The 23,502-nt window shown below is 42.8% G+C and overlaps 1 pseudogene; it reads left to right on the plus strand.

Moving 5' to 3' along the window:
• The first annotated feature begins 14,331 nt into the window (after positions 1-14,331).
• LOC120856544 lies at positions 14,332-23,474 on the plus strand (annotated as a pseudogene).
• The last annotated feature ends 28 nt before the right edge of the window (positions 23,475-23,502 follow it).

The raw sequence follows: 23,502 nt of genomic DNA on the forward strand, positions 1-23,502 counted from the left end.
ACCAGTCAGATGCTCAGTAATGGAGCCACTGAAGTTCACTTGCCATAGGGGTTGGGTGCGGAGGCATGCACAGAGTGAAGTGCAGTCTCCTTGGGGTTCAGCAGATCTCAAAGGCAGACTGGTGTTCGCTGCCCCTCCAATAGGAATGAGCTTCCTAGGCTGTTAGGCCAGCCAGCCACACCTGCCTGCTCTGGGAGGAAAGATGGGGTTGAGAGACATGAGGAGTTCTGAGAGAGTTAGTGTACTAGAACCGGGGCTCTGGTGAGGAAGAGTCTGAGGTCAAGAGGGGCCTAGAAACAAAGGAAGAACTTGGAATTGTTCATGTATGTGCCATCGGCTTTAAAGGGCTGGCCTGCAAATAGGAAGTTAACTGGAAGAGTCAGCAGCAGCAGAAGAAAGTCTAGGTCTTTTCCCTGCTTCTGTGGAGCACAGGATTCAAGGGCCAGCCCAGAGTGTTCCCACTTCCCCCTGCCTCTTACCTCTTGGGCAGAATGTGGTACTAGGCACAGGGACTTATAACCACTGAATGTTTTGTCTATGTTCACAAAATCACTCAGAGATTTTATACATCTCCTACCTCCTCAGCAGGAGGGGCCCAGTGAGCTAGAGAACCACCCTATCCCAATCCCTTCCCACCCCCATATTAGTCCTCTATGGCTGCTGAATCGAATTGCCACGAACACAGTGACATAACAGAGATTTATAATTTTACAGTTCTTGAAGTCAGATGGCTGAAGTAGGTCTCACTGGGCTAAAATCAAGGTGTCGTCAAAGCTGTGTTTCTCTCTGGAATCCATTTTCTTACCTTTTTAGCCTCTAGAGGCTGCTCATATTCTTTGGCCCCCTTTTGACAAATCCAGAAACAGCAAGTTGAGGATTTTTTCACATTGCATCCCCTGACACTGATTTTTCTTCCTCTTCCATCTTTTAAGAAGTCTTATGATTACACTGGGCCCACCTGACTAATTCAGGCTAATCTCTTGATTTTAAGGTCAAGTGATAAGCAAACTTAATTCCATCTGCATCTTAATTCTCCCTTGCTATGTAGCATCATACATTCACAGGCACTGGAGGTTAGGGCATGGACATCTTTGGGAGGTCATTATTCCCACTAGCATACTTCACTCAACCCTGCCAAGCATAGGCTGGAACGAACGCGCGTGCACGCACACTCTCTCGCTCTCTCTCTCTCTCTCTCCAAAAGAAGACATTTAAACAATGAGCTCACTCATATCTACTGGCTTCTGCATCTGCTATATATGATCCCTCCTCTACATAAGGCTGATTTTTACTTTTTCAGACATTAAAGATTCATTGTTTGGTGATTTTTCTAATCTTCTATTAAGTTGGGAAGCCTTTAACCCAATTAGGCACAGCATGTCACATTCAGATGTGATCTCAAGCCAGTTCTTACTCTATTTCCATTGCCATCAGCTGAGCCCGTCCCCACCTGCTCTCCCCGGGAAGCATACTCCAAAGAGTCTGTCCCAACCTCCACAGCCACATCTGCAGTTTTCAGAGCAGCTTCCTAGCCATGTAAGTGTTAACTGCATGATTAAAGATCATGAGAAGAAAAAAATATTTTATATTTTTAAAGCCCCACAGTTATCAATCTTTATTACAAAAAACATATGTGCCTCCCCTTCTGCAGTAGACGCGTTCTTCACTGGGTATATGTAAATCAAATTCTTTACAAATTGAGTCATATTTTAAATACACTAGGGGAGCTGGCTATTTAAAGGGATCCTGCTGTGAGTCTTTTAAGCCAAGAGGCTGTTTGTGATGCTAATTTTCACCCCTTAATTTGTCTGTTTTGTAGGTGCAGATTTTCATAAAATCCCCCCAAATCACAAACCAAAGCCAGACACACCTGTATCCTATATTTCAAGGGTATCTTTTTCATAAGAGCTCACAAAGCTGTCAGGTGGATTATCTCATTTATCTTCCAACATTCTTCCAAAGGAGTTTGGGGCAGTCATTATTATCCTCAAAGGAGGTGTAACTCTCTCCCCAACAGCCACTGCCTTGCAGGGGGCCCCATGAAAAGAGAAGTCTGTTCAGCTGAGAGCCATTTATTTTCCAATTAACAACAGGCTCCGTCCTGGGAGGAGTGCTTCGGGAGGTTTTCTTCAGAGTCTAGAATGTTCTTTTTGGTTACTCATTGTCACTATTGTTTAGAGAGAGAAACTGAGGAACAAAGAAATCAAGTGCTTTATCAGTGTCTGAAATGTCTGCTGAACGCCCACTATACACGAGACTCAATGTTGCAGTTGCCTGGCCTCAGTGCCAAGATGGCCAGCAAGGCCTGACTGAGCTGACCACTCAGTGGGCAACACAGGCAGGCTGACAGCACCTGGAACGCAACATTAGGAAACATCAGGCCTTCAGTTCATCCACGATTTTCTCCTCCCAGTGATTCTAGAGACATGACTTCATTCAGTCCTCACAGCACTGTAAGGGAAGTTTGCTGCTGTTGCTCACTTGCTCGCTTGTGTCCGGCTCTTTGGGACCCCATGGACTGCAGCCCGCCAGGTAAGGTAGGCTTTGGTTTTATTTTTCGTAGCACAAGGAAACTTAATGATTTATGATTTTCCAAAAGTCACACTGCTGTAGCCACACGTTCTGGGAAACAAACTCACTCAGAATGACAAGGCAAATAATGGAGTAAAGTTTATTACAAGGCAGAGTCTGCTCTTAGCCAAGGACCCCGACTGACTTTTGTGAAAACCTTAAGAAGACGTGGCAAGAATACACAGAAGAACTGTACAAAAAAGATCTTCATGACCCAGATAATCATGACGGTGTGATCACTCACACTCACCTAGAGCCACACATCCTGGAATGTGAAGTCAAGTGGACCTTAGGAAGCATCACTATGAACAAAGCTAGTGGAGGTGATGGAATTCCAGTTAAAGTATTTCAAATCCTAAAAGATGATGCTGTGAAAGTGCTGCAGCAAATGTCAGCAATATGTCAATATGTCAGCAAATTTGGAAAACTCAGCAGTGGCCACAGGACTGGAAAAGGTCAGTTTTCATTCCAATCCCAAAGAAAGGCAATGCCAAAGAATGCTCAAACTACCGCACAATTGCAGTCATCTCACACACTAGTAAAGTAATGCTCAAAATTCTCCAAGCCAGGCTTCAGCAATACATGAACCATGAACTTCCAGATGTTCAAGCTGGTTTTAGAAAAGGCAGAGGAACCAGAGATCAAATTGCCAACATCCACTGGATCATCGAAAAAGCAAGAGAATTCCAGAAAAACATCTATTTATGTTTTATTGACTATGCCAAAGCCTTTGACTGTGTGGATCACAATAAACTGTGGAAAATTCTGGAAGAGATGGGAATACCAGACCACCTGACCTGCCTCTTGAGAAACCTGTATGCAGGTCAGGAAGCAACAGTTAGAATTGGACATGGAACAACAGACTGGTTCCAAATAGGAAAAGAAGTACCTCAAGGCTGTATATCGTCACCCTGCTTATTTAACTTCTATGCCGAGTACATCATGAGAAACACTGGGCTGGAAGAAGCACAAGCTGGAATCAAGATTGCTGGGAGAAATATCAATAACCTCAGATATGCAGATGACACCACCCTTATGGCAGAAAGTGAAGAAGAACTAAAGAGCCTCTTGATGAAAGTGAAAGAGGAGAGCGAAAAAGTTGGCTTAAAGTTCAACATTCAGAAAACTAAGATCATGGCATCTGGCCCCATCACTTCATGGCAAATAGATCAGGAAACAGTGGAAACAGTGGCTGACTTTATTTTGGGGGGCTCCAAAATCACTGCAGGCGGTGATTGCAGCCGTGACATTAAAAGACACTTACTCCTTGGAAGGAAAGTTATGACCAACCTAGACAGCATATTCAAAAGCAGAGACTTTACTTTGTCAACAAAGGTCTGTCTAGTCAAGGCTATGGTTTTTTCAGTAGTCATGTATGGATGTGAGAGTTGGACTATAAAGAAAGCTGAGCATCAAAGAATTGACGCTTTTGAACTGTGGTGTTGGAGAAGACTCTTGAGAGTCTCTTGGACTGCAAGGAGATCCAACCAGTCCATCCTGAAGGAGGTCAGTCCTGGGTGTTTATTGGAAGGACTGATGTTGAAGGTGAAACTCCAATACTTTGGCCACCTCATGTGAAGAGCTGACTCATTTGAAAAGACCATGATGCTGAGAAAGATTGAGGGCAGGAGGAGAAGGGGAAGACAGAGGATGAGATGGTTGCATAGCATCACCGACTCAATGAACATGGGTTTGGGTGGACTCCGGGAGTTGGTGATGGCATGCTGCAGTTCATGGCGTCGCAAACAGTTGGACATGAATGAGCAACTGAACTGAGTGTCATCTTTGTGTCTTATCACAATCTTTGTTTTGACGTCCATTTTGTCTGGTATGAGTATTGCTACTTCAGCTTTCTTTTGATTTCCATTTGCATGGGTTTGGGTAGACTCCAGCAGTTGGTGATGGATAGGGAGGCCTCGTGTGCTGCGGTTCATGGCGTCACAAAGAGTAGGACTGACTGAGCCACTGAACTGAACTATATACCTAAAGGTACTGCTCAAGCCTGCTGCTGCTGCTGCTAAGTCGCTTCAGTCGTGTCTGACTGTGCGACCCCATAGACGGCAGCCCACTAGGCTCCTCTGTCCCTGGGATTCTCCAGGCAAGAATACTGGAGTGGGTTGCCATTTCCTTCTCCACTGTTCAAGCCTACATCCCCAAATTCCTTAAAACTAGCCTGGAAAGTGTTAAAGGGACATACAGTCAGGTTACAGCCATGATTCATAATCAGAAGGGTCAGCTGGTTATACATTGTAGCCTACACCAATGGGTGCCATAAAGATTACAAAGGTGATTGACTACAAGGAGATTATTACATTCTTTTTGGTGATGGGAAATCTTGGTATGGAATCTGGTGTTTATCATTCCAGGAGGCCAGTTCAGCCATGGGTATGTTATCCCCATTGCTACCAGGCACATAGTCCAAAGCTCACTGAAAGTGCAAGATGGAGTTTCCTTTTTTTTCAGGATGGAGTCAGCTCTGCCTATTCCTTTCCTCCCTCAACACAACAGGTCTGTCTCATTCCAAAGTGTGTGCTTCACATATCACTGTTACTAAACAGGCACAACCAGTGGGTTGTACAGGTATAGTGGCAGGAACAATCAATTCTAACCCCCAGGAATGCTATTTGATCCAGGCCTTGAATGGTGAGAAGGATTTCCATATAGAATTAAGAAGAAAAGAAACTGGTCAAAAACATGAAAGTGTGTTTGAGTGGTCTCGTGTGCCCAGGTTATGAGAGAGCACCAGTGTTAAACAAGGCTGAGAAAGAGGCTTATATCAGACATATCGTAGAAGGTCCTACATGCTTCTTTACAGAAGCTGAAACCCCTTCCCACAGTGGCAGGAAGTCCTGAGACTTTTTGAGGGAGGGAGCAAATTGTGGAAGACAATTTTGTCATCGATGTAGAGAATAAGTTTGAACCAGATCAAATCTTGACAGTTAGCTAGTATTCTCCCCCAAACCAACAGACAAGAAACAAAACCTGGTAGATGTTGCCCAAACCACCCTGACCCCCTGCCCCGGTGAGAAAGAGGGGTAGTTAGAACTGGAAGTGATGTTGTCTGGCTCCTAGTTCTTTGCCTGTCCTAAGCCACACAACAATAAGCTGGGCCCTGGAGGCACCAGAGGCAAACATGATCATACTGAACTTCATCTCCCCTCCCAAGACCAAGCCCGCTAGACTGTCCACATGGAGTTCCAAGGTCTTGGAGCTGCCAAGCCCTAGAAAGAGAAGATGGAAAAGCAGGTGGGGTCTGAGGCCATAAGAAGCCTCAGGTTTCCTTTCCCGATCCATACCCTCCCCACCCACTCAAGTTTATAAATTTTTAACATCCACCTTCAAAGCAACTATACAAAGCCTTGAAGGAGAAATAGAATTGGAATAAGGTGTATGTTTTCTCTCAGTTTCTATTTTTTGGCCTGCAGCAAAATTCTTGCATTTGTGAAAGAACTTGAGGCTCCTGGAAGAAAGGAAATTTAAGAATAAAAGCCATTATAATCGTACTGCTATTAGTAGTAGTGGGTTTGGCATTAGGCCTGGGCCACCCGGACTCCAGAGGCCTAAGTGACTAAATGGGAGGCGCAGGCTGACTCACATGGCTGATCTGTCAGCTGGGGAGGCGCTGGAAAACCTCCCTGATACACAAAGGAAATGTTGGGGGTGGGGTGAGGTGGTGAACTGCACAGTGGCATGGGAGAAGCTGTAATAGGGGATATAACCAGATTCTCAGATCTCTGGAGAGTTCAGAGGAGGTACCACCTACCAAGTGAATTCTTGGCACACTAGCCAAGGTGCCCCCTCCCTTCCCCATGGTGCCAGACTCCCACAAAGAAGAGGTTTTAGTCCTTTGGCTTCAGGACTTGTATGCACTGCAGATTTCCAGCTCTGCCCACTCTGAGAGGGCTAGACTCACTAGCCCTGGATATCTCCACAGCCTTCTTTGCAGAAAGGCCCTGGGTATGTAAAGGGAGTGTGGGAGGGGGCAGAGACACTGGGACAACTAGACTTTGCTGGGTCCCCAGGTTGGATATGGACCACGCTCGCTCCAAGTAGCAACTGGAGCAAGATTTAGCAACTTCCACCTCCCACCTCCCCAGAGCAGCCTGGACCACCTCCTGCCATCATGGCTGTTGGGCAAAGGCAAGGTTTGCACTTGGGGTCCCAGTCAGAAACAGAGAACCTGGAAGAACTCTTAAGAGGCCCCAGGCTGGCCCAGGAACCCAGGACTGGGACTTGCCTGCATGTTAAAAGGCAGACAAGGAACTTCCTTGGTGGTCCCGTGGCTAAGAATCAACGCTCCCAATGCAGGGAGCCCAGGTTTGATCCCTGGTCGGAGAATTAGATTCTCACATGTCACAACTAAGAGTTAGCATGCCACATGTCTTGCAGATCACTGAATCCAGGGTAGGAAAGGCACAAGCTAGGAAGCAGATAGGAAGAAGCTGGAAGAAGACGCTAGGAGCCGTAAGAACTGCGAACATTCTTTTTTTCCACAGCAGCAAGGCAGATATACTTTATTCTCTAATAGTTGATGCTGCAACACAACACCAGGGAGTTTTCAGGTGGTGCTTAGACAGGTCCATATGCCCAGTGCTATAAATGATCTCAGGTGTTACATCATTATTTACAAAACATACGGAGAGAGTGAGAGGACATGGGGGTGAGAAAGCCTGACCACCACCATCTTGCCTAGTTGTTCTTTCCCTACACCACAACTAAAGATCCCTCATGCTGCAACTAAGACCCAGCACAGCCAAAAACAAACAAAACACTTTAAAAAAAAAATAAAGGCAGACCTACAGCACCTACAGTGATTTTCCTAACACTGAATCTGGGAATCTGCTTCCTACTAAATAGTAACAACAAAAAATTACCATTTATTTACAAATGACTTACAGAACAGAAAGAGACTCACAAACTTAGAAAATGAAATCATGGTTGTGGGGGTGGAGGGGAGCGGGAAGGGATAGTTAAGGATGTTGGGAAGATGATGTACACACTGCTATATTTAAAATTAATAAGCAACAAAAACCTATTGTAGAGCACATGGAACTCTGCTCAATGTTATGTGCTCAATGTTGTCCCAGCCTGGATGGGACTGGGGTTTGGGGGAGACTGGATACATGTGTATGTATGGCTGAGTCCCTTCACTGTTCACCTGAAACTATCACAACATTGTTAATTAGCTATGCCCCAATACAAAATGTTTTTGTTGTTAAAAATAAAAAATGAAATGAAAAATCACCTAGCAGATTAATAGAAACCCTCTGCCATGGTTAACTTCAAATACTGATCTGTTATTATTGTAACTAGAAATTATTTCGAACCCAAATAATAAATCGAGAAAGTGATTGTTAAAAAACAACAACACAAAAACTACTGTTTATTGACCAGGGTATGAGATATCAAGAAACAAAAACTCGGAGGAAGCATTTCAAAGCACCAAAGTGGCCTAAGCGTGCTTCTCCTAACTCCTAGTTTCGAGCCTCCCCAGTGGAGGCGGCCTTTGCTGAGTTACAACCGCAGCTGTAGCCCACATGGACTGTGCCATAGCTCCAGGGTCCCACTTCTCCTGGTGCCAAGCCCTGTGAGACTGTAGGAAAGAGGCTGAAATAGACATGTGGCAAGACTTTCAAAACAGACCCCCTCCCCTGCCATCCCATCTGTCACAGCCTGTGCCACACAATGGTTGAGGCTAGAAATTTGCAGTCAGACCTGGATTTGAATCCTACCTCCACCACCTCCCAGTCATGTGACTGTGGGATAGTGGACCTCTGTGAGCCTCATTTCCCTCATCTGTAAAATAGGGCTAATAGCAGTATCTTCCTTGGAGTTTCAATAGGATGAAATAACACATGCAAAGCACTGAGTGCCAGCACAGAGGAGGCGCTCTGTACATGGACAGCAGTTTTCTTCTTTCAAAAAGAACATGTTGAAGAGAACACATTGCACCTAAGGGCTCAATCTGCTGCTTTGCCTGTCTCTAGAGCCTGTGGAAGGAATAGCCTTGCTATGCAGGGTGGGGCTCAGTTCTGAGCTCCTGGAAGATCTTTGAGCTATGGTCTAAGCCTTGGTTTGGGCTCTTGCTTCAAGGAGGAAAAAAAAATGCAGATGAAATTCATGAGAAATAGGTGGGTGCTTTTGTTTACTCCACACAGCTAGAAGAGTCTACATGGGCCGACAGGCTATGGATCTCAGCTGATGAGGAAAGCACTAGGGATTTCCAAGTAGCTGCAGGTACCCCCATACTGCCTCAAGCCATAGCTGCACAAATATTGCACGGCAGGGAGCAAGGAGCCCTGCTGCCATTAACTCCATCACAGTGCAGTATTGGGAGTGAACGAGGAACTTGGGCTAGGAAAGACCCAGGTGCAAAACGCTTACTCTGGATAGGAATTTTGGACCTTCTGGTATATTTCTGGATATCCTGATTTGGACATTCTAGTAATCATTTTGAGGACCATCCCTCCTGTTCATCTCATCCAGAAAACAAAAACTCACTAGATGGGGCAGTCTTTGCCCCTTACTCCACAAGACATCCAGAGACCTTTATCTTATTATTGAACTGCCTGTCTCCCAAGGATATTTCAGAAAGGAATTTACCAAAATGGAATATCTAAGATAGACTATAATTGTTATAGTTGCTAAGACATGTCCAACTCTTTGCAACCCCATGGACTATAGTCTGCCAGGCTTCTCTATCCATGGAATTCTCCAGGCAAGAATACTGGGGTGGGTTGCCATTCCCTCCTGCAGGGGATCTTCCCGACTCAGGAATGGAACCCATATCTCCTGCTTGACAGGTGGATTCTTTACTACTGAGCCACCTGGGAAGCCTCAGACTACAATAAGGAACCCCAAAACAGACAATGTTGGAGCCAGACAACATTCTGGCTCACAACCTTTTATTATGGGAGGTCTTATACAAGTTAACCTGGGTGAGCTTGCCCTTTCGTCTTTGGACCAGTGCTCTAGTCCAGTGGGTCTTGAACTTTAGTCAGTATCAGAACCACCTGGAGGGCTTGTTAGCATACACATCACTGACCCTACTCAGAAGGTTCTGGGGTTAAAGCATTAGCCTTTCAACAAGCTTCCAGGTGATACTAATGCTGCTGGTCCAGGGATAGGACTACACTCTGAGAACCACTGCCACTGTTTATAGAGCCTTTGTTTGCTTGGAGAGACAGGAACATAGCAGGAAGGACATCAGAGTCTGGTGAAGCAAGACTCATGGGGGATGGGTTAGACCCTCTTCCTCTTACCATGTCAGTCCCCTCAGTTGTAAAATGAAGACAATGATACCCATCTTTTAGGTGACAGTGTTGCTGCTGCTAAGTCACTTCAGTTGTGTCCAACTCTGTGCGACCCCAGAGACGGCAGCCCACCAGGCTCCCCCGTCCTTGGGTTCTCCAGGCAAGAACACTGGAGTGGGTTGCCATTTCCTTCTCCAATGCATGAAAGTGAAAAGTGAAAGTGAAGTCGCTCAGTCATGTCCGACTCCTAGCGACCCCATGGACTGCAGCCTACCAGGCTCCTCCATCCATGGGATTCTCCAGGCAAGAGTCCTGGAGTGGGCTGCCACTGCCTTCTCCGAGGTGACAGTGTTATGTGAAGATAAGTGAAAGTGCCTTATAAACTATAACATTCTATACAATTGTAAAGGATTAAACAGGAGGATTATTCTAAGGGTTAAATTTCATAGTCCATGGAGGTTGGTAGTGCAGGGACTGGCATATTGTGGGGCTCAATAGATATTAAATGAAAAAAACCCCAATAAGTAAAAATAGCCACTGACTCCATGCCAGACATTTCGGTCTCTGTCATATGTTAAACAAAAAATGGTAATAAAGTTACAACACATGGAATTCGTATTCCAGTCGTGGGTGGCAGAGACCTCCTTCTTGGCTTCTGACCCAATTCATTATTCAAACCCTTTTACCATCGAGTGCGCCACGGCTTAATGTGGAACCAACTGTGGATCTTGATAAGACGAAAAGACTGGGCTCTGTTTCTGCTTTGCTCTTGGCAGTCCTCAGGCCTCCAGGATAACTTTTCTTACAAAATGAATGGTGTTGGCTCCCAGAGAGACCAATCTAATCTCATCTTGTCCACTCAGAAGATCCGTATCAAACGTTACAGACTGTCTGACTGCAGTAAGGGGCATCTAATTCCATCTGGATTTGGACCAGTGTTTAAATGATCAAATAGGGAGCCATTAGCCTGGTGGAGACAGAGAAGCAAAATATAACTGGCCCATTTTTTCAACACTGCTCTTGTCTAAAGTTTGAAAAGCCCCCATTTGAGAGACAAAGAGAGAAAGAGTGCGAAAGAGCAAGAAAGGAGTTGAAAGCTCATCACCTCCCTTAAAAACACTATGAATGGATCAACGTCCATTCAGTGTTTACGGGCATGATAGTCTGATCAGATAACCATGCTATGCCAAGAGACCTAATTACCAGTCCCCTGGAGAATTTAAATTACTTTTAAAGGAAAAAAAATAAGTCTCTGGTTACTCTTGGTTGGATAAAAATGTCACTTATTTCCCCTCAGCCATTTTCAGAAAGGCGCTGCTCACTTCAAATGGAAGCCCACTTCAAATCACTGGTGAGCTGTTACCCAGAAAACATATACTTCACCAGTCAGTTTTGAGAGATGCTTAAAAAACATCAGTTTCTAACATGTAAGACTCTGAAAACACTCTACATTTTTTAAAAAAATATCTGTCTCGTTGTGTTATTAAGGGAACACCCAGAATCTGTAAAACAGATACAAATTAAATGTTATTGTCACAAACACTGTAAGTAAATCTCCAGGGATACAATGTGAAATACCCTGACTTAGGCCAAATTGGCCCTTATTTGTGAAATAAAACCAAAGTTTGGATGCCAGATCACATGGGGACTGTAGGTCTGTCTTTGCCAGATTCTAACAATTAGATACAGGTTAAAGATGCAACTTGCTCCTTTAAAAAGGCACAATCTTTTCAAAAACCACAAATTGATTTAGTGTCAGACTTTCTTTGATGTCAACTTTCTACCTAAACTCTGGAAAGAAAGGAGGGAGAAAGAGCGAAACCGTGGTTCTAGAATCTCAGGATAATGTCTTGAATCTGCCCGACTCCAGCCTCTCAGTGGACTGCTGAGAGAGAGGAATTTCTTAACCTTCTTACAGTTCAAAATACATGTCATTATGTTTCCTGTTTACTGGGAGGGGTGGGGAGAGGTAGTACTTAGCAGAGTCTGGGCAGAGTCAGTCTGTCCTTCAGGCTCATCCTGTTTCTTTTCCAGCATCACCGATAGGCTGACAGGTCTAGCAATCCAGTTGCCCAAACCTTTGACTGAAACCCTAAAATTCTGTTTCCCTGTAAACTCTCTCAGGCACTAATGATGTGAAACATCTCTGGGCATGATTTTAATTTTGAAGCTTCAGCTTTAGGGAAGTCACAGGAGACGAGGCTGAAGTTGACTGGCGTGTTTCACTAGATGTCTCACAACAAACCACAGGGCAGTAGGGTGTTTGAAGGAAGTTCTTTGCCAAACCCTAACCCAGGTCACAAAATCTGATCCAAAAGAGGCATGGGAATGAAATACTTAATAGTGAGACAGTGAATCCTGTCTTTGTGGTCCTAGCTTCTCTGGACAGACACTGGTCTATTTTATAAACTTTTAGATGGAAAACCACCACCACTGCATAGCTGGGGCAAAGGCAAAGGATGTTGAGCATCTGTATAGACACAGTGTTTTGCAAACCCAAATATTGCCCCCTCTCTCCATTTACTAATCACATCCCATCGGTCACCAAGTGCTGGGTCCTCTGTCCCTGAGCTCCATCTGCTTCTCCCGAACGTTATCACCACTTCCTTTGACAACCGCAGTAACCTCCTCAGAGGTTCTGTGTCCCCAGCTTTCAGCCAGAGAGCACATTTTCTACATTGTTGCATCTATTTTTCAAAACTCAAAAGTGATTACTTCATCCTCTGCTTCACAAGCCCCACAGGTTAAAATATGAACCACTCAGCTTTAGGGCTCAAGACTGAAAAATCTCATTGGGGAAAATGGCAGAAAAACTCAATTTTAAGTTCCCCAATAGAACACTACCCTCAGATTCCTCTGCTCTAATGGAGGGATAACTCCATTAATGTTTAACTTTTGTGGGTTAGGCTGGCCCACATGTGTAATGTTGGTTCCACACGGATTTCAGACAACTGGTTTATAATAAATTCTGAGAATACAACCCATTTTTTAGATTGAGACTACAAATAAAGCACTGCTTTGTCTTTCTCACTGTTTAAATGACTTTGGAATTAAGATATAATAGAACTAAAAATTACAACAAAGATCAACAGTGCCTCCCAGAGTAAAAGCTTAGCATTTTAACCCACAAACCCAACTAGGGATCTAGAGAAGCGGGAGGACAGATGTGTCATGAAATGAAGCCTGTCACAGAGATCAAGATGAAAGTGCATTTTAGAGTTAAGTAGTAGGTACTGCATGTTTAGAACTTGATTGCTTGGGCAATGTGGTGCTTCTACTATTTCAAGGCTAAAACTAAGAGATGAAGCCGTTAAGTGTATTGCAAGGTCTGGGGGAGAGAGGTGGGTTATCACTCCTTGTGCTGTGCCGTGCTCAGTCGTGTCCAACTCTGTGCGACCCTGTGGTCTGTAGCCCGCCAGGCTCCTCTCCCTGGGGTTCTGCAGGCAAGAATACCCGCGTGGGCTGCCATGCCCTTCTCTATGAATCCTTAACAAAAGGTGGTGGTTTCTGAGTAAGGAAAGAGACCTTTGCATGATGCTTGGCATTTCTTCACCTCGTCTCTTATCAACAAATAAGTCATGCCTGTTTTGTTCATCTTTCACGTTCCTCAGGCCACGCGCACAGGTCAGTGAATGGCTTCATGGACGCACACTGTGACAGTATGTCCGAACAGATGTTCCTCCTCTTGCTTTCTTATTTATCCTAGCAGGTAATGTTAGCTCTTCTCTAGAGCTTACTATGTAACAGGAACCAAGTACTAAGTTTATACTTATCTCACTAATCCTCAATCTAATTATTGATTTGTGTTAGTCCCATTTTACAGATAAGATTCAGATGTAGGGAGGTTAATTTGTTCAAGATCAGTTAGCTAGTAAGTGGTGGTGTTCCAGAGCCCATATTCTAACCACAAGACAAACTGCCTCCTTCTCACAGCTAGCCGTAGAATTCTCTATACCTTGTGACTGCTTCTTTCTTTGTAAAGGCTTTCTTACTTGTCAGGCTAGGAGAATCTCCAGAAGCAGTATGTATATGATGAAGGACTAGGGGGAAAGGAGGTAGGTACTGACTCGTATGGATGTATGGGAAATCAAATGAAGTCTGAGACCTCAGTTTTCAATGTAAAAAACAAAGATACTAAAGTTTACAAAAAACCATATGGTGGTCTCACCAAGCTGGTCATCTGGTTTTGAATAAACACAGGACCAAAAGGCATGAAGAGAGGAACAACTAGCCAACTCTTCAGGATTATCTTTTCACGAATCCCCATTGTCATTGTTTTCAGACCAAAAAATAATCTACCCAAGGGGCTTAGTATTCTCTCTCATAGTGCGGAACAGGTGAAAGATAGAAAAGAGGTATTTTTTCCTGTTGTGTCTCCTCACAGGTCTTACAAACTAAATGTATTACCTAGAAATCCATTTTACCTTACACAGGCCCTTGACATGTTTTTAGTCTCATGCTACTAGAAGAAATATAGTAAGCCACAAAGAGAGCTGTGATAGTATAACAAGTTTACTTATGTATTTAAATTTGTTCCACTGGTTGTTCCTGAAGTAGAAAGAGAGAAATCTGCAATTTAAAGTCAGTTTTGTTGTTGATGCTGTTATTGTGTTTTGCCGCAAGGTGCCGCCCATGGGCTCTGTGGTAACAAAGGTGAGACAGGATATAATGGACCTTCACAGCAAGAAAACAAAGGGACAGTGGCTTGGAGTTTGTATTGTGGCACCTGTCACTACTGGAAGAAAATTCAGAAAGTTCAACTGCTGCTTTAAGAAAGAGCTCGTGATGGTAAGAGTGTGGTGAAAATATGTCAGTTTAGATTCATAGTAAGTTTATTTTTCAGATATCCTAAAAATGTGGAATTCTAAAATGATTAATGAATTTATAGCCAAGGCAAATGTCCTCTCTTCTTAGAAGATAGATAGTTTCCTTTCTGTTGAAAGAATGCCAAAGAACGCAAATTATTCCAGGTATCCTGAGTTTTATGTATCTGCTACTTTACAGTCCACACTGTTCAATAATATGTGAACAGCCACTTCTGGAACGAGCAAGTTCTCCTTCAGGACAATCAGCAACTCAGAAAATTTGTAGATGGAAACAACAGCAGGTATCATAATCAATACTAGCTATGCTATAGGATATAAGTTCAAAAAAAAGGCATTAGTGGGCTGTCAATAAAAAAGTAAAATTCAGCAGTATTTATAAAACATTTATAAACACATTTTTTTAAAGCCACAATACTTGTATTCTGCAGGGTCAGAGGGCAATATTATCAACTTCTTGACAATATTCTAACCCAGTACATAAAAGCCCGACCAGTTATTGGTCTGCCCTGGCCAGCACTTTGTATCTTCCTTTTCCAACCTTTACAAGAAAAATACTGTTCTCTTCACTGATTAGTTATACTGCTAAATGCAGGTCCATTTGACTCTCAAATTCATGCTCCCTGTTCTGCCTCTGTGAGTGAAGACCAAATTCCCTGTTTAGACAATGTATTACTGAACTGGGTATTTACTCAACCCAGTATCATACAATACTTGCTTGGAACAACTGAGCCAGGGCTGAGAACAGGAAAACTGTTAATTGAGACTCTCTCCTTTAAGAGTGAAAGAGAATCAGCAGACATGGGTATTCTCAAAGAAATATTACAGACAAGTCTAAACTGTGCAGAAAATGTTAACCAGATTAACTTTTTCTTTCAAATTCCCTTTTTATTCTGACAGCCCTTTTTTCTTCTAGTTATGAATATATCCTAAGTATACCTTGTACATTTTCTGTCTGAAATTTCAGTACCAGTAATGAAGTATTGAAATGGGATTTCTTTGGAAGGAATGATGCTAAAGCTGAAACTCCAGTACTTTGGCCAACTCATGAGAAGAGCTGACTCATTGGAAAAGACTCTGATGCTGGGAGGGATTGGCGGCAGGAGGAGAAGGGGACGACAGAGGATGAGATGGCTGGATGGCACCACTGACTCGATGGACGTGAGTCTGAATGAACTCCAGGAGTTGGTGATGGACAGGGAGGCCTGGCGTGCTGAGATTCATGGGGTCGCAAAGTCAGACACGACTGAGCGACTGAACTGAACTGAACTGAATGAAGTACAAGACAAAAAGCAGCAAAGGCCTGTCAGTTTGCAAGTCACAAATAAACCCCCAAATCATGACAGACCAGGGAGGACACGTACCTCTCTGCTGGCAGTGATATCTGAAGGTTAAGTTCATGACACTGCACACGGACTCCACTTGGAAAAATCTCTTTCAGCATCAAGGCCATGGAAGAAAATATTAAAACAGGACACCAAACCATTTTCCCCCTTCCCACTGAGTGTTTATTTTATAGCTTTTTCATCAGGTAATCAACTGAAACACTTGAACAACAGAGAGCTGGCCGAATGTTAAGGAAAAGGAGTGATTCTCTCTCCAACAGATGTGACAAAATGGTTTCAACTTGGAAACAGTATTATGTAAATGAATCAAGTGAACAGCAGAGGGGGGAGAAAAAGAGAAAGCAGAGACAGAGGAAGGAGCAAGCATCTTCCAACGTGGATTGTGAGGGGGAAAAGGCACTCTTCTTCAGCTGTCTTATGTATTATAAACTGAAAGTCAAAATATACAATCCATGTTTGCCAAAATTACATTCGACACACTGCTTTAGAGATGCTCACACACCTGAGTCTCAGTAGAAAGCTTTAGAAACTGTCTGAAAATCAGATAGACAGCACCAGTGTGTCTAAACCATAGGCTTACCAGTAATGGGTTTTAAAAGAGATCATCACCATCAGGGTCCTTTTTATAAATAGTACTGCAAAGGTCACAAAGCTGCATGAACTTAAATTACAGGATAAATCTGATGAACTGACTGCCCATTTATATCTTTACAATTCCCTCTCCAGTAAATCAGAAAGCAAGCTCCACTCGAGAGGAGTTGAATTGGCAGTACATCTCAAATGGGGTGCTTTCCCCCTCCAAAGGCTGCCTGAGCAGCAGTTTAGTTGATATCATCCAGCAGCTTTGCATAGGGTAAATGGACGCAAAAATTTAACACCAATTGCCTTACTTCCTCTCAAAACAAAGAGGCACATTTTCAACTTATGAAGTAGAAGCACCTGGACCTCTTAAAAAACAAACTTCATAAAAGGTTACAATACCGGGTGCCTCTCATAATAAAGGGTTTTAGGGCCATAGGTGTGTTTGAGAATGATCAATGGGAAAAACCAGAGAGATGGTTTACACAGATGTTCTCTATGTAGAATTTGAATAGAAATTAAAATACCAGCTATGCATTTGGGAACCAGCCTTTAGTTCAATTCTCTAGTGCTTTTAGAATTTTTATTTCATTTTATTAGAAAAAGAGAATCATTGTCTACAAACTATTTTCTTTCTAACTATTCAAATACAATGAGCAAATCACCTGCAATATCAAAATACTGTTTGTAAATCACGGATGAGACTCACAATTTTAGGAATCTCTGATAGGACATATATTGAGAAAGAGCAACAGTGGACTTCAAATTATAGGCAATAACTGAATTTTAAAAATAGAAAATAAAATGCAAAGTTTAAAAGTCAGTAAGTTTTTCTCTGATTTTCAGTCATTTAAATCCAATCATCAGGAATTCAGAAGCACCCAATATGTTCAAAGTTGCACAAATGCGTATGGACGATAGAAAAGTAATCCCCATGCAATACTTTATGTGTTGTTGTCAGATATATTTAAGTGATACTTTACAGATTAAAGCTGGGTAAAACCAAAATATGTCCTTTCCATTAAATTTTAAAAGTCACAATAATTTATCAATAGTTGCCATTTCACAGCAATTAGAAAACAGGAGTTGATACAAGTTGAACGAAAAGGTACTTTTCCCTCTTTTAGGAAATAAACATATATAGATATATATATACACACATACACACGTAACATTATCTTTTAAAATTCAAAGTGGTTAATTTGCTATTGTATTGTATAAAAAAAAATTTTCCCCTATTTTCAAAATACTGAAAAAAGCGCAGAGGCTGAAAAAGAAAAATCACACTTGCCATTTAAAAAAATACATTACCATCTCAGTGGTTCTGTTTATTTGATTATAAAGTTAGGTATTATAAGGACTCTGCACTTGTCAGGCTCCTAGGACTATATTAGACCACATGGGATTAAAACTAACCCTTTCTCAGTCTCCAGGAAGGATACTTCTCACCCACCCTGAAAGATGATAGCATAAATGCCCCTATTCTGAACAGCTAAACTAGGAAAGAAAACCTGCCCACCTGGAAGCAATCCAAGTTATAAAAGTTTATGAATCTGTAGGAGAGACTGCCTGGATCAGAAAGCTATTCTTTGGATATAAGTTAGGAGCTGTTTTGGAAGTATATAAACTCTTTTAGGCCAGTAGGGTACAGATTCAAAAGTGATTTCTCTATAAATAATAACCTGCCTCAGGGGTTGGCAAAGTGCAACCCAGGGTCCATATTTGGCCTGTCATCTGTTTCAGCAATAAAGTTTTATTGGGACACAGCCATAACTCATCACTTATGTGTTGTCTGCTTTTATACTAAAATGGCAGAGTTGGGTAGTTGTGATGGAGACCGATGGCTTGCAAAGTCTGAAATTGTATGTACTCTCTGAATCTTTTGACCCTAGATCTATCTAGGTAACTCTAGTTACCCAAAAGAGCTGATGCACCTTAAGGTTTAGCTGGACTCAGAGAATAACCGGTATCCTAGGGTTCCTTAGCAGATCAATGTCAGATGCCCCATCCCAAGGCGGCGTTTTACTTTTGGGTGAGGAAATCATTTGTATATATTTTCAACAAATGCCTGCAAAAGATATTAAATTCACAAAAAAGTCAAAAAAGAAAAGTATGCCTGTTGATACACTCTTAATACTGTCCTATTATCGGGGGGAGGGGCGGGGGGTGGGGGGAAGGGTGTTACAATGACTTTTCCTGTCAACTTCTTTTAGCTTTTCTTTAAATTTGTCCAAAATGTCTTTTGATAAGTTGCACTCTCTCCTCCTCCCATACAATCAACAATCTTTAAAGCAAGCTGCCTGAAATGCTTAACATAGTCTGGTGAGGCCTTGTTAGGGGATATTTATTTAAATTAAACATATTAAAGGTTACCCTTTTAGAAAATGTTTCCAAAATTCTTTACCTTTGCTACTCCAAGAAGTGGAAGAAAGTAAAGAATGTACAGGGAAATCAAATTCTGCAAAATATACCTTAAAAACCAGAGGTATAAAATAGCTACCATTTCTGAATGGTAATGTAAAATAAAAACAGAAAAGTCTTCCACATTTGAAGAGCAAATTTTCCTCTGCCCTGAGTCAGCTAATGAAATCTTTTTGCAAACAGGGAACAACCTCCTGAACTCAAGCAGCTGCTCATGAATCTGTAAGAGTTCGCAGGTGTTTCAATTTTCAATAGTTGTTGAAACAGGGAAGATAAAACACTGAGAAGATATTTATTAAACACAAACTCATATCAAGATGAACTTTTCTTCAACCAGCTTATAAGTGAACTTTTCTCTTTTGTTAAAAAACCAATGATATGAAACTATATGTTAAAGATGTTTCCATAATACCTTACATTTATATCGCACATTACAATTTTCAAAGTGCTTTCACATGCCATCTCATTTAATCCTCACAACACCCCTGTGAGGTAGGTACAGCAGGTATTATATCCTCATTTCAAGATGAGGAAACTGAGGCAGAGAGAGGTTAAGTGACTTGCCCAAGGTCACACAGCTCATAAGTGGCAGAGCCAAGTCAAGAAATCAAGATTTCCGACTCCTCGTCCAGTACTCTTTCCACTATAACTACTGCCCCCAGTTATGAATAATGTACTTCGTATCAAAATTGAAAGGTTACTGAAGTTCACTTCAGTGATGTCTTAACAGTAAAGTTAAATGAGAAATACAAGAACAGTAGATCTGATGGTTTTACTTGACGTAATAAAATTGGTGCAAAATCACTTGTCTAATTACTTATAACCTTTTGGTCCAAATACATAAAATACGCAATATTTACAGCGATTTCCTTTTTTTTTTTTTGGAAATGCAATGCTTTAAAACACATTATAAAGCACCTTAGTAAAAATAGTCTACAAGGAAAAGTACAGAAGTAGGAAAATCCTACCCATACCACAGCTCACTAATGAAGATATAATATGGAGTCACCGATATCTCAGTTTACAGCTTTACAAATAACCCATGGAGAAACAAACCCTAAATTTACTTTTTTGATATTAGAATGTGGAAGCCTTAACTAAAACTTTAGGCGGGGCGGATCCCGGTGGTGGAGGAGAGAGCAGCATGGAGCGGAGTACCCAGGACTGTGCTTCTGGGGCCCCAGCTAGCGTGCCCCGGGCGCAACACTCACCCTGCCAGTCCCATCACCCACCCCCCACCGCTGCAGCTGCCAACATGCTGCACCCGCCAGCATGCTGCACCCAATGCTGCTTGCCTGGCTCTGCCTGGGTGGCTGGCCTGGAGCCTCCAGCGGCTGCCAGCTGCCCTCTGAGGGGAGACCCCTGAGCGAGGGCTGCTGCACCAAGCTGGCCGAGATCACTGTGTACGCCAAGGTGCTGGCGCTGTACCAGGAGCGGCATGGCCTGTATAGCTACCTACCTGCCCTAGCAGTACGCGGGACTCTTCTAGTGGGCCCAGATCAAGAGGCTGTGCAACCAGGCATGGGGCAGCATGCTCCAGGTGCCCGCAGGCTCCAGGCTCAAGCTCACTGGCCAGGGCTACTTCTCCTGTCACTCCCACACCATGGTCCAGGATTACTCCTATTTCTTCTTCCTCAGGATGGATGAGGAATATAACCTCTAGCCTCATGCTGTCAATTTCCAAGATGCTCTTTGTAGACATGCAAAAGAACAGAAAGATGTCTTCCAGCCTTCAAATTGTTTGCAAGGGCAGCAGCTGGAGACCTTCTCCAATGACTGGGAGGTCCAAGAAGACACCAGGCCCAGGTACCACATCTAAGAGAAGGACCTCGGAAAACTCCTCAAAGCTGAAAGCATAGGCAATGTAGCCAAAGTACAGCATATTCTCTTGCTCGGATATAAAGACATGAATGATGGGGACAAGATGAACAGGACTGCCCTCCACTTGGCCTGTGCCAATGGTCATTCAGCGAGGGTAACTCTCCTCCTGGAGAGAAAATACCTTCCTAACTCACTCTGTGACAATGAAAAGAGGACAGTGCTGATGAAGGCTGTAGAATGCCAAGCGGAGGAGTTTGCAACTATTCTGCTGGAACATGGCGCCGACCCAAATGTCACCAATGTCAGCAGCAGCACTGCTCTCCACTATGCTGCGTTTTGCCAGAATATATCACTTGCAGCAGAGCTGCTTTCACAGACAACAACAACAGAAGCCAGGAAGAAGGATGACCTCACACCACTGTTACTATAAGTGAAAGCAAACGGCAAACGGTGGAGTTTTTAGTAAAGAAAGAAGCAACCATACATGTGTTTGATAAGAAGAAAAGAACAGCCCTCATGTTTGCTGTCAGTTATGAGTCAAATGCAGTCAGTCTTCTTCAGCACAGTGTTAACATCTTTTCCCAAGATGTCTTTGGATGGACTGCTGAAGAATGTGCTGTTATTAGTGGTGTTATTATTCACCAACTGATTACTGACTATAAAGAAAAGAGATACCTTCTGAAAATAGCAACTCAGTGGATGAGAATTCTGAGGAAGACTCTTTAAGCAGGTTTTCCAACAAACCAACCTGGTGTTGATTTATAGCCTACATCAGATGATAAAGTCTTAAGATTTTAAAACCAAGGTTGAAGAAGAAAAGCAGCAGAACAAAAGTAGTGAAATGCAAGTATCCGACAACATGTGATACTGCTGAAGACTGGATTCATTCAGCAGAGAAAGAGCAGAAAAAAATAGCAACCAGCTGTTTCCTGCTACAGAGAATGAAGATTCTGATAGCAGCGATCCTAGCATGCATATGAAGGAAGTAAAGAAAAAGGACAATGAAAAATGGACACCAAAATAATGTGTGATTAGAGGGCATGTAGCTCAGAGGATAAAGCATCTGCCTACAATGCAGGAGACCCAGGTTCGATCCCTGGGTCAGGAAGATCCCCTGGAGAAGGAAATGGCAACCCACTCCAGTACTCTTGCCTGGAGAATCCCATGGATGGAGAAGCCTGGTAGGCTATATTCCATGGGGTTGCAAAGAGTCGGACACGACTGAGCGACATCACTTCACACCAATGTTTGAAATGACCGATTCACTGACTGGTGGTCTGCTGCATGTGAATGATGACAGTATTTTAAGTAAAGTGGATCAGGATAATGGCAAGCCTGCAAAGAAAATATCTAGTGAACAGAACAAGGTTGAAGAACAAACGAATTCTGTGGATGACCTTGATGACTTAATTCAGTCATCTGAAACCGCTTCCAAGGATGGCGAGTTGAATTCCGTGTTGCTACGTGAACAATTTGGCATGGGGTGTAAAGATTCTGTTAGCTTGCTGAAAATTCGGGGTGCAATTCTTTCTATGAAAGATTAATAGAACTTTAAAAAAGCCACTGTGAACTACTTAGAGGAAAAATTAACATGGAAAGTAAGGTTAGAGGGCTACTAAAGAGCTGTCAAGAAACAAAAGAAGTGAAATCACAGAGCAACAGAAAGTGGAGTGGGAACGACAGCTCCTCAGCTTGAGTTCACCTTAAAGTAAGAAGAGAAGAGAAGTCTAGTATGTTATATGACAAAATTAGGGAGCAGTTAAGAAGAAAAGAAGATTGGTAAGATATGGTAAGAAGTTGAAATAAAACAACTTGAATTCACTCTCAGAGCACTAGAAATAAAACTAAGTGAAGTGAAAGTGAAGTCGCTCAGTCGTGTCTGACTCTTTGCAACCCCATGGACTGTAGCCTACCAGGCTCCTCCCTCCATGGGATTCTCCAGGCAAGAGTACTGGAATGGGTTGCCATTTCCTTCTCCAGGGGATCTTCCCAACCCAGGGATCAAATCTGGGTCTCCCGAATTCCAGGCAGACGCTTTAACCTCTGAGCCACCAGGGAAGCTTAATCAGAAATAAAACTAAGGCTGTGAGAAATAATCTGAATCAGACTGTAAAAATGCGAAATGACATCAGAGGCAGCTTTCTCGAGAATGGAATGCAAGAATCTTACAGGATGGAATCCTGATCTTGCCAAACAAAAGGAGACAGAAATGGCTAATAAGGAAATGAACTCGAGTCTATGTCAGAGGATTCACTGGAGGTGACTCATGTTATTGTACTAACTTAGAAGATGAGCCACAGGATTTAAAGAAGACATTATGTCAACTCACAAGTCAGATACAAAAAGCACAGGATCAACATACAGAGGGCCTGAGATGTGCTGAGAAAACACAGGATCACATCCAAAAACTTGAAATTGAAAATGCAAGTTTAAAACCACGGGTCAAAAAGCAAGCAGGCAAAATTGAACAGCTTCAGAAAAACCTGTTAAGTACAAGTTCGACTGATGATCTTACAGCAGAGCTAGAAACTGCATCTTCAAAATGTCTGCACCTGGATGCAAAAAGTCAAGTTCTTCGACAGGAGTTATTATCTATGGAAGTAATGCAAAAGAAATGTGAAAAACTAGAAAAGAATAAAAGAAGTTGGAGCAAGAAGTAGTGAACCTCAAAAGTCATATAGAAATGAA

Source organism: Oryx dammah, unplaced genomic scaffold (genome assembly GCF_014754425.2).
Source record: "Oryx dammah isolate SB20612 unplaced genomic scaffold, SCBI_Odam_1.1 HiC_scaffold_28, whole genome shotgun sequence".
Classification (NCBI taxonomy): Eukaryota; Metazoa; Chordata; class Mammalia; order Artiodactyla; family Bovidae; genus Oryx; species Oryx dammah.